Source organism: Dendrobates tinctorius, unplaced genomic scaffold, assembly GCF_039654945.1.
Source record: "Dendrobates tinctorius isolate UK_male_01 unplaced genomic scaffold, ASM3965494v1 ptg000047l, whole genome shotgun sequence".
NCBI classification, from domain to species: Eukaryota; Metazoa; Chordata; class Amphibia; order Anura; family Dendrobatidae; genus Dendrobates; species Dendrobates tinctorius.
The window spans coordinates 1,288,312-1,297,498 of record NW_027361715.1 but is presented as its reverse complement, the minus strand read 5'-3'; the positions used below and the strand labels follow the sequence as shown (position 1 = coordinate 1,297,498).

Here is a 9,187-nt window from a genome sequence, read left to right as displayed (position 1 = left end):
GAATTCTTCAGTAGTGATGAGTGAGTATGCTCGTTGCTTGGATTTTCCCAAGTATGCTCTGGTGTCCTCCGAATATTTTAGCGCGCTCGGAGATTTAGTTTTCTCGTCTTATCTGCATGATTTGCGACTGCTAGACAGCGTGAATACATGTGTGGAATGCCTGTTTGTTAGGGAATCTCCACATGTAGTCAGCCTGTCTACAAGTCGCAAATCATGCAGAAGACGACAAAAACTAAATCCTCGAGCACGCCAAAATACTCGGAGACCACCCGAGCATACTCGGGAAAACTCGAGCAACAAGCATACTCGCTCATCACTATTCTTCAGCAGTCAATGAACGCGATGTTAAAATGTATAAGTCTACAGTCACATTAGGATACTACTGACTACAGACAACCCCTTTAACTGTTATAAAGGTGTCTGCTGACAATTTTTGACTAGTTGACCATCTTTGGTGGATAAGGTTGGTCTTCATGTGAACCTTGTCAATAGCTCACAGAAATTGCAGAAAATCAGCGGCATGAATGAAGTGTGAACCTACTGTACACACTTCACAGGCTGTAACTCAAGATTATAACAAGTAATTAAATAGATTTTATTGTAATGAAGGTTTTACCCCAAATCACTCAAATATATGAACACCATAAAATAATATACTTATCTATGGACCTCTCATTATTAGCATAGTACAGTCTTAATTCCCACAGACTTGATGCAACCAGGTATTACTCTGGCCATATTGTAACATATTTCTCTACAGCCACCATCAGTCTCCTCCTGCTATGTTCAGTGACTATAATGCGGGCAATAAAGATCAGCTGATCACTAGTGCAGGAAGTTTTATAGATGATGTTGTCCAATCTGGACGCTATAAAAAAGTAAAGTGCTTTTTCCATCCAAGAAACAATAAGAATAATATCTAGGGTTCATGAGAACATATTTAACATAAAGAAGATAAATGCAATTTACACATATAAATCCCTAGATATATTTAATTAAATACGATTTTTAACATTTGAGTCATATTGGAGAAACTAATGATCGGAAAATATTAATTCAAGGAAAATTTTTTATTAGGGACGTGCCTTTATTTCAAGGATACATTCACGTAGAAAATTATTTAACTTCATAGATCAAGTAGCTCAAGAACACATGCATCCAACCTACTTTGCCTCGTCTTCATTCATATCCTTGAAAAAAGAACAGAAAATTTAATTAAACCAATAACACTTAATAGTCTTAAAGACAATAAAATAAATAGCAAAGTAAGCAATTTGGGTTAAAAATTTACCCGTTTCCATCGAAGCTAGTTGTCACTTTAATTAGCAGATTAAAATTTTTCAAATCTGACATGTCATTTTACACTGTGTTCCAAATTATTATGCAAATGATATTTTTCTATGATTTTCCTAAATAGTCAGTACAAATGACAGTCAGTCTAATAAAAGTCATCACCGGTTAGAGTATACATCGAATTTTATTGAAGAAACCTCCCAATGATAACAGTATAATCTCCAAAATGAATAAAAACTCAAATTGCAATGTTCCAAATTATTAGGCACAGTAGAATTTCTAAACATTTGATATGTTTTAAAGAACTGAAAATGCTCATTTGTGGAATTTGCAGCATTAGGAGGTCACATTCACTGAACAAAAAGGATATTTTGGAGTTAAATAGCTTAACAGGCCAAGTTACATGTTAACATAGGAACCCTTCTGTGACATCACCTTCACAATTCTTGCATCCATTGAACTTGTGAGTTTTTGGAGAGTTTCTGCTTGTATTTCTTTGCATGAAGTCAGAATAGCCTCCCAGAGCTGCTGTCTTGATGTGAACTGCCTCCCACCCTCATAGATCTTTTGCTTGATGATACTCCAAAGGTTCTCTATAGGGTTGAGGTCAGGGGAAGATGGTGGCCACACCATGAGTTTATCTCCTTTTATGCCCATAGCAGCCAATGACTCAGAGGTATTCTTTGCAGCATGAGATGGTGCATTGTCATGCATGAAAATGATTTTGCTCCTGAAGGCACATTTCTGCTTCTTATACCATGGAAGACAGCTGTCAGTCAGAAACTCGATATACTTTGCAGAGGTCATTTTCACACCTTCAGGAACCTTAAAGAGCCCTACCAGCTGTTTCCCCATGATTCCGGCCCAAAACATGACTCTTCCACCTCCTTGCTGATGTCGCAGCCTTGTTGGGACATGGTGGCCATCCACCAACCATCCAGTACTCCATCCATCTGGACCATCCAGGGTTGCTCGACACTCATCAGTAAACAAGACTGTATGAAAATTAGTCTTCATGTATGTCTGGGCCCACTGCAACCATTTCTGCTTGTGAACACTGTTTAGGGGTGGCTGAATAGTAGGTTTATGCACCACAGCAAGCCTTTGAAGGATCCTACACCTTGAGGTTCGAGGGACTCCAGAGGCACTAGCAGCTTTAAATATATGTTTGCTGGTTTGTAATGGCTTTTTAGCAGCCGCTCTCTTAATCCGATGAACTTGCCTGGCAGAAACCTTCCTCATTCTGCCTTTATCAGCACAAACATGTCTGTGCTCAGAATCAACCACAAATCTCTTAACAGTACGATGATCACGTTTAAGTTTTTGGGAAATATCTAATATTTTCATCTCTTGACCAAGGCATTGCACTATTTGATGCTTTTCAGCAGCAGAGAGATCTTTTTTATTTCCTAAATTCCTTGAAACCTGTGCCCTGCTTAATAATTTGGAACATCATTCTTAAGTAGTTTTCCTTTAATTGAGCTCACCTGGTAAACTAATTATCACAGGCGTTTGAGATTGATTTCAGTGATCCAAAGAGCCCTGATACACAATACCATCTATGAGTTTATTTGAAAAACAAAAAATTACATCTTTATGACACTTAAATCCAACTTGCATAATAATTTGGAACACAGTGTATATGGTAATAACTTTGGACAGATTCTGATCCTAGTGATTTTGAGAATGTTTTTTCGTGACACATTGTTATTTAGATTAGTTACAAATGTACACCAATATTAATTGCACTGATTTATCAAAATATCTGAGAATTTACAGTACTTTAGAAAATGAAAAATCTTCAAATTTTGAAAATGCTAATAACCTTAAAACATTGTAATTCTACGGAAACGTTAATAATTATCATCTACATAACATCAGCATCAATTTGAAATGTCTTTTTAGGAAGTTAGACGAGTTCAAAGTTTATCAGCAGTTCTTTATTTTTTTTCAATGAAATTTACAAAACCAATTCACTTTTGAAGGGACTTTGAGGGACCTATACTGTATGTCTGAAAACACCCAAAACAAGATCGAATGTTAAATACTGCAGTCCTCACAATATTCAAAATCACACTGAAAATGTATATGAAGCCTCAGATTCTTCTAAAAAATTAATGAAAATTCCTTTTTTTTAAGTAAAAAGGTTATTTTATCCACAAATTTTAATTTTCACAATGGGAACAGGAAACAATTGACCCAACAGTTTATTGTGCTGTTTATCTAGGAGTGTAGAAAGCATTTTGAATTCACAAGTGTTTCACAGAATTTTAGAACTAAAGCAAAAAAATGGAAACAGGTGCTCCATAGTACAGAGGATAAGCTAGGAATACATTAATCCTGTGCTCGTCTCTGAATACTTTTATTTTTTTTGTATAAATCTCCAAAACGAGTGAATTAGATGGAGCTCCAATGGAAAGATGCAGTAATTTTCGACTTCATGTGATCTCTGTTCCAGTATTGTCCATCCTTTTAGATATGCATAAAAGTGTAGATGATTGCCTTAAAAGGTTAAAAGGTGCAAAACTTCCAGGAAAGTCAGATAAGCAAGATCACTGATTTTGTGACTCCACAGCGATCTCGCCAGCGAGATCACTATGTGTGATGGGGATCAGCGACCGGCCCACCTGCCGGGTATCGCTGATCGTGCTCGATTAGCCTGGGCCTTTTTTCAATCGCTGGTCTCCCACTGGCCAGCCCGCATCGCTGCGTGTGGCAGCGAGAGACCAGTGATCAGCGTCGCTGGTTTCTAATGTAAACATAGGGTATCCAGGAGCCGCGGCTCCTGGATACCCACTGTTTACATTAGAAACCAGCGTGTACGCCGGTTTCCAAGGTAAACAGCGGGTATCCAAGAGCCGTGACTCCTAAATACCCGATGTTTACATTAGAAACCAGCTTGCTCGCTAGTCTTGATCACTGGAGGGGCTGTCTATGTGACAGCTCACCAGCGATCAGCCTAATGATGTCCCAGCGATCCCATCATGTCATGCTTTGGCATTAATCCTTTTTAAAGTTCCAGTTATGCCAGGGATAAACATGGTTATACAGACATCATCTCTGCACTGGCTACTGCAAAAAAATGTAAGATTATGCCAGTGAATTGCAGACCATTTCATACATGACTCTTTCTACTGGCTCACGTAGAGGTGTATGGAAATTGTGACCATATTCTCTAATATCCGAATGACGTTACCTGGCCATATGGACTAGGTTTGTCTTCATGTAACAAACCCTTTCAGGCATGTAAGTCAATAATGGAATATACACAGATTGATCATTAAAATTCCAATTAATGCAATGCTTATGAAATGCAAAACCATGAAATAAATATATTGAACCCAATGTCTATAGAAAATTCATAATATTTTGCTACTGTAGCATCAAAGTTTCTTAGTTACAGAGTTAAGGCTCTTCAAGATGTAGAGATTTTCTCCTACGAGTGCTCTCTTTGTTTATCACAGTTAGCACTCATACTTATGATAGTTTTTGGGGTAATTCATGTCTGATTTTTTTTCCCGACTTAGGCTAGGTTCACATTAGCGTTTGTGTGTGCAGTGTTTCGTCTGCATGCGCAAACGCATGTCAAAACGCATACAAATGCATGTTTCTGCCGCGTTTTTCATCCGCATCAGCTTACAAATGACGGCAAAAAAAACGCTGTGTTTGTATGCGTTTTTTGCATGCGTTTGTTTTTCAGGGATGCGTTCGGAGAATTTCCTTGACAAAAGCCACACCCAATGGTTGTGTCTCATTTCCCAGACATGATTATGTGAAAAACGCATGCGTTTTGAACGTATGTGTACGCAAGTCCTTGGGTACGCATGCGTTCCCATAGACAGTAATACGTTTATTTGACGCACTTATCCGAATGCGCATATTTGATGGATTTTTGCCGCTTCCAAAAATCCAACATGATGCATTCGCCGCACACCGAAAAACGACGCATGCGTACGCAAACACATGCCAACTGATGCAAACGCATGCCCCTGGTACACCATGCTAAAGATAGGGAAACATGATGCATACGGATTGCTGCGGATGAAACACTGCGCAAACAGACGCAAATGTGAAACCAGCCTAAATGGTCAAAAAAGCACGGAGACCTTTCAGATATTGATCCAAGTAGTTGATTAAATTTGACAATGCAAGTCTATGGATCCATGAAAAAAGTGGACGGCATTCATGCCATCTGTTTGCTGTTCATTTTTCATGGACTGTTTGATAGAATTTTTTTCTCATCCTAGACAAGCTGATGAAATGCACATGGTAAAAACTGACACTGACCAAACTTTGATGACACTCAAAAACACCGACCAGGCCGAAATTTGTGTATGAAAAAAATCGCTGACGTGTGAAGGGGCCCTTGCCTAGTTGATTAGGTTGAAAATTGATGTATTAAGTCCAACTTATTATCTTATAGTATTAATCTTAAGTGGCGTGGACCAAGTGGTCAACTTTAAGGTAGAATTAACTTGATGAGTCCTATAGTAATAAAAAAGAAGAAGCGGGCGGCACCGCTGTTACCGTGCTAGGATCCGTGGCTTGCAGCAGGCGGTGAGCTCACATGGAGGATTCCCGGGTGCTTGACCTCATAACAAATCACTTGTGGTTTCCAAAGTAAAAAGGTCGCACTCTGCGAGATAATAGTGAAGATTTATTGACACATAATTACGTCACGTCGGGGATGTGATAACAAGAGTGTCAAATGGCTGACAACGGCCGTTTCGCGCTACTCGAGCGCTTCCACGGGTCAAAGTGCAGGGGGAAATGACGGATTCTTAAGCAAATCATGTCATCCAGTCACTCCTCCTACCTCAGCCGCTGTATAACTAACAAGTAAAACAGACAGGTGCTCAGTGCAAACATATAAAAAACACACATATTTCACCGCTGCAGCGGGAACAATAATCTTACATATAAAGACAAATATTACAAGGACTATTGAGTGATTATCAACATTACTAAAGGACCCCTATTATCAAATTAACCCTTCTGGGTAATCTGTTCCAAAGGAAACAGCTTATTAATATAAATCCGAGAGCTGCATGATACTAAATCCATAGGAAGTGTGTGCTTCCATACATTATGATCTAATCAAGATATATATATGCAATTTTACCATGGCTCCAGCAATTAAAATAAAAAATTACTGACACCTATCTTTTGGCCATTTATGTCACAATGATGATCTAAGCCCATTGTATTGTCCTAGTTAAAACGATTTTAGGGCAAATTATACCGCATGATTCAGAACTAACCAATTAAGGAAATACCTATATATTTTTTTAATTATATTTTTTTATATTTTTTTATGAGATATGCATTACTTAACACCAATAATTTACATTATCCCCTAGATATTTGTCCTTAATTTATAACCTGCCAGTATTTACGGAAAAAGAAATGCATTATTTAAATCAGTTATCACAAAAAAATGGCCATATCTATTTTATCATTGAAACCTATGGGACCAGTTGCCCGTGTATCCATAATCCATTTGGATTCCCGCTTCAATAATAATTTATGCAAATTCCCCCCTTGTGGGGGTAACATGACTTTTTCAATACCAGCAAAAGAAAGGACACCTGGATCCATCCCATGTACAGTCCTAACATGATCAATAAGACGTGGCACTCCTTTTCCCGTTGTTATCGACTTGAAGTGTTCCCGAAATCGAACATAGAGTGGACGTATTGTCTTTCCTATGTAAAAAAATCGACATGTACAGAAGATGACATAAACCACATGATCGGTCTTACATGTAATTAGACTGGACACTGTATGTCTAACCGCACCTATTTGTAGTATATGGTCAGTGCAATGATATCTACAATAAGGACATTGTCCACATTTATAATTTCCCTTAGGTATTCCTTGATTCAACCATGTATCACGTGGAGTTATTAATCGGTTCTGCACTAGAACATCCCTAATCCTTGTACTACGTTTATTAGAAATAAGTGGTCCTCTTGACACTATATCAAACAGCTCTCTATCTTGTTCCAAAATGTGCCAGTGTTTCCTAATTACCGATCTAATCTGCCTATCCATCGGACCATAACGGAAACAAAAGGTGAATCTCTTTTCCTTCTTACTCTCTTTACTCTGTTGATAAACTACACATCTCCTACTGTCATCCCAATGTGATCTCACTTGTTGAAGTGTGGTGTCCAATAAATGGTCAGGATATCCTCGTTGCCTCAATCTCTCATATATTTCTCTGGATTGTCGTTCCCGACCCTCCACTGTATTATTCAAACGAAATATTCGCAAAAATTGACTATATGGTACTGAATTAACGGTATGTGTGGGATGATAGCTATCAAACCGCAATATGGAATTGGTGGCTATAGGTTTCCTAAAAACCGAAGTACAAATAGTATCATCTTGATCTCCAACAGGACATCTAAAAACTCTAATTTAACACCTCCAAATTTATGGGTGAATACCATATTCATTTGGTTCACATCATTGAGATAATTAACAAATTCCACAAATATATCTTCTGTACCGTCCCAAATTATGAACACATCGTCCACATATCTGAGGTATAGTCTAATATGTCTAAAATATTTTTGCATGTTGTAAATATATTTCTCCTCGAAAGCTCCCAAAAACAGATTCGCAAATGTACAAGATACTGGTGTACCCATCGCTGTTCCCACATTTTGACAATACCATTTTGAATCAAAAGTGAAGGCATTGTGTGTTAAAATAAAACTCAATGCATCACAGACAAAATCAATAAAACCTTGTTCTTTCCCTATGGTACCTAATATCTCTCTAATAGTGTCAACTCCCAATTGTTGAGGAATCCTTGTATACAGACTCTCTACATCTATTGATGTTAGGAAAAAGCCAGGTTGCCAACCAAACTCATGTATTACTTCTAAAAAAGCTTTCGTGTCTCTTATGTAAGACGGGATCTGAGTGAGCAGTGGTCGTAGTAACCAATCTACATATTGTGAAAGTGCCTCCGTCACTGATCCTATCCCAGAAACAATGGGGCGACCTGGAGGACAAGAGAGGGATTTATGTAATTTTGGTACGTGGTACCAGTGAGGACGTGTGGGAAATTCAGGTAATAATTTTTCTGCCTTTTTTTCAGAAATAGTAATTTTTATAACATACTGCCTAAGTAAAGACCTCAAGTCTCTTATATATTTAGGGGTAGGATCTCCCACCAATTTAGTGTATGTTACTGTATCTGATAATTGTCGGTGGGCTTCTGCTAAATACATTTCTCTGGGCAAAAAAACAGTATTCCCTCCTTTATCTGATGGTCTCACTACTGTGTCCGTCCAATCTCTGATTTCTCTCATTGCTTGCTTCTCTGCCACTGTTAAATTCGAAGGTGCTATAGGATATACTAATGCCTCTACATCTTTAATGACTAACATCTCAAATAAATCGATTAGGTTTCCTGGGGAGACAGGGGGCATATATTGGGATGTTACACCCCCTAAGAATGGGGTTTTAATCATTTGTGGAAAATCACCCTCAGGTTCAGTAATGCTCAACAATAATGCAGCGTCTTCATGCACTTCTGCCAAAGTACCTACTCCTGCCATAAATCCCAAAGGACCCACTTCACATTGTACCTCCCCTGATAATGGAGTGTCAGTAGGTGATTTAAATAAAAAATGCTTATGTAGGTGCATCTTCCTAATAGATTTAAACAAATCAATCTTAAATTCTGTCAAATCAAAATTACCTGGTATACAAAAATTAAGACCCTTAGCTAGTAATGAATAATGAGAATCTTGTAACACATGATCGGTTAGATTAATTACTGCATGCAATGATGTGTCCCTTAACGTCTTGGTCTCCATGAGACCTGTTTTCTCTTGCGATTTTGTCCATAAGGTCTTCCTCCTTCCTCTTCTGATCC

The 9,187-nt window shown here is 38.2% G+C and overlaps 1 long non-coding RNA gene across 1 annotated transcript in view; it reads right to left on the bottom strand.

The window, feature by feature from the left end:
• Window positions 1-1,066: 1,066 nt before the first annotated feature.
• Window positions 1,067-9,187, bottom strand: part of LOC141089684 (uncharacterized) — a 66,378-nt gene continuing 58,257 nt past the window's right edge. The window contains exon 2 of the long non-coding RNA XR_012232370.1: window positions 1,067-1,190. This is a non-coding gene — a long non-coding RNA (uncharacterized lncRNA). The remainder of the gene's footprint in view (window positions 1,191-9,187) is intronic.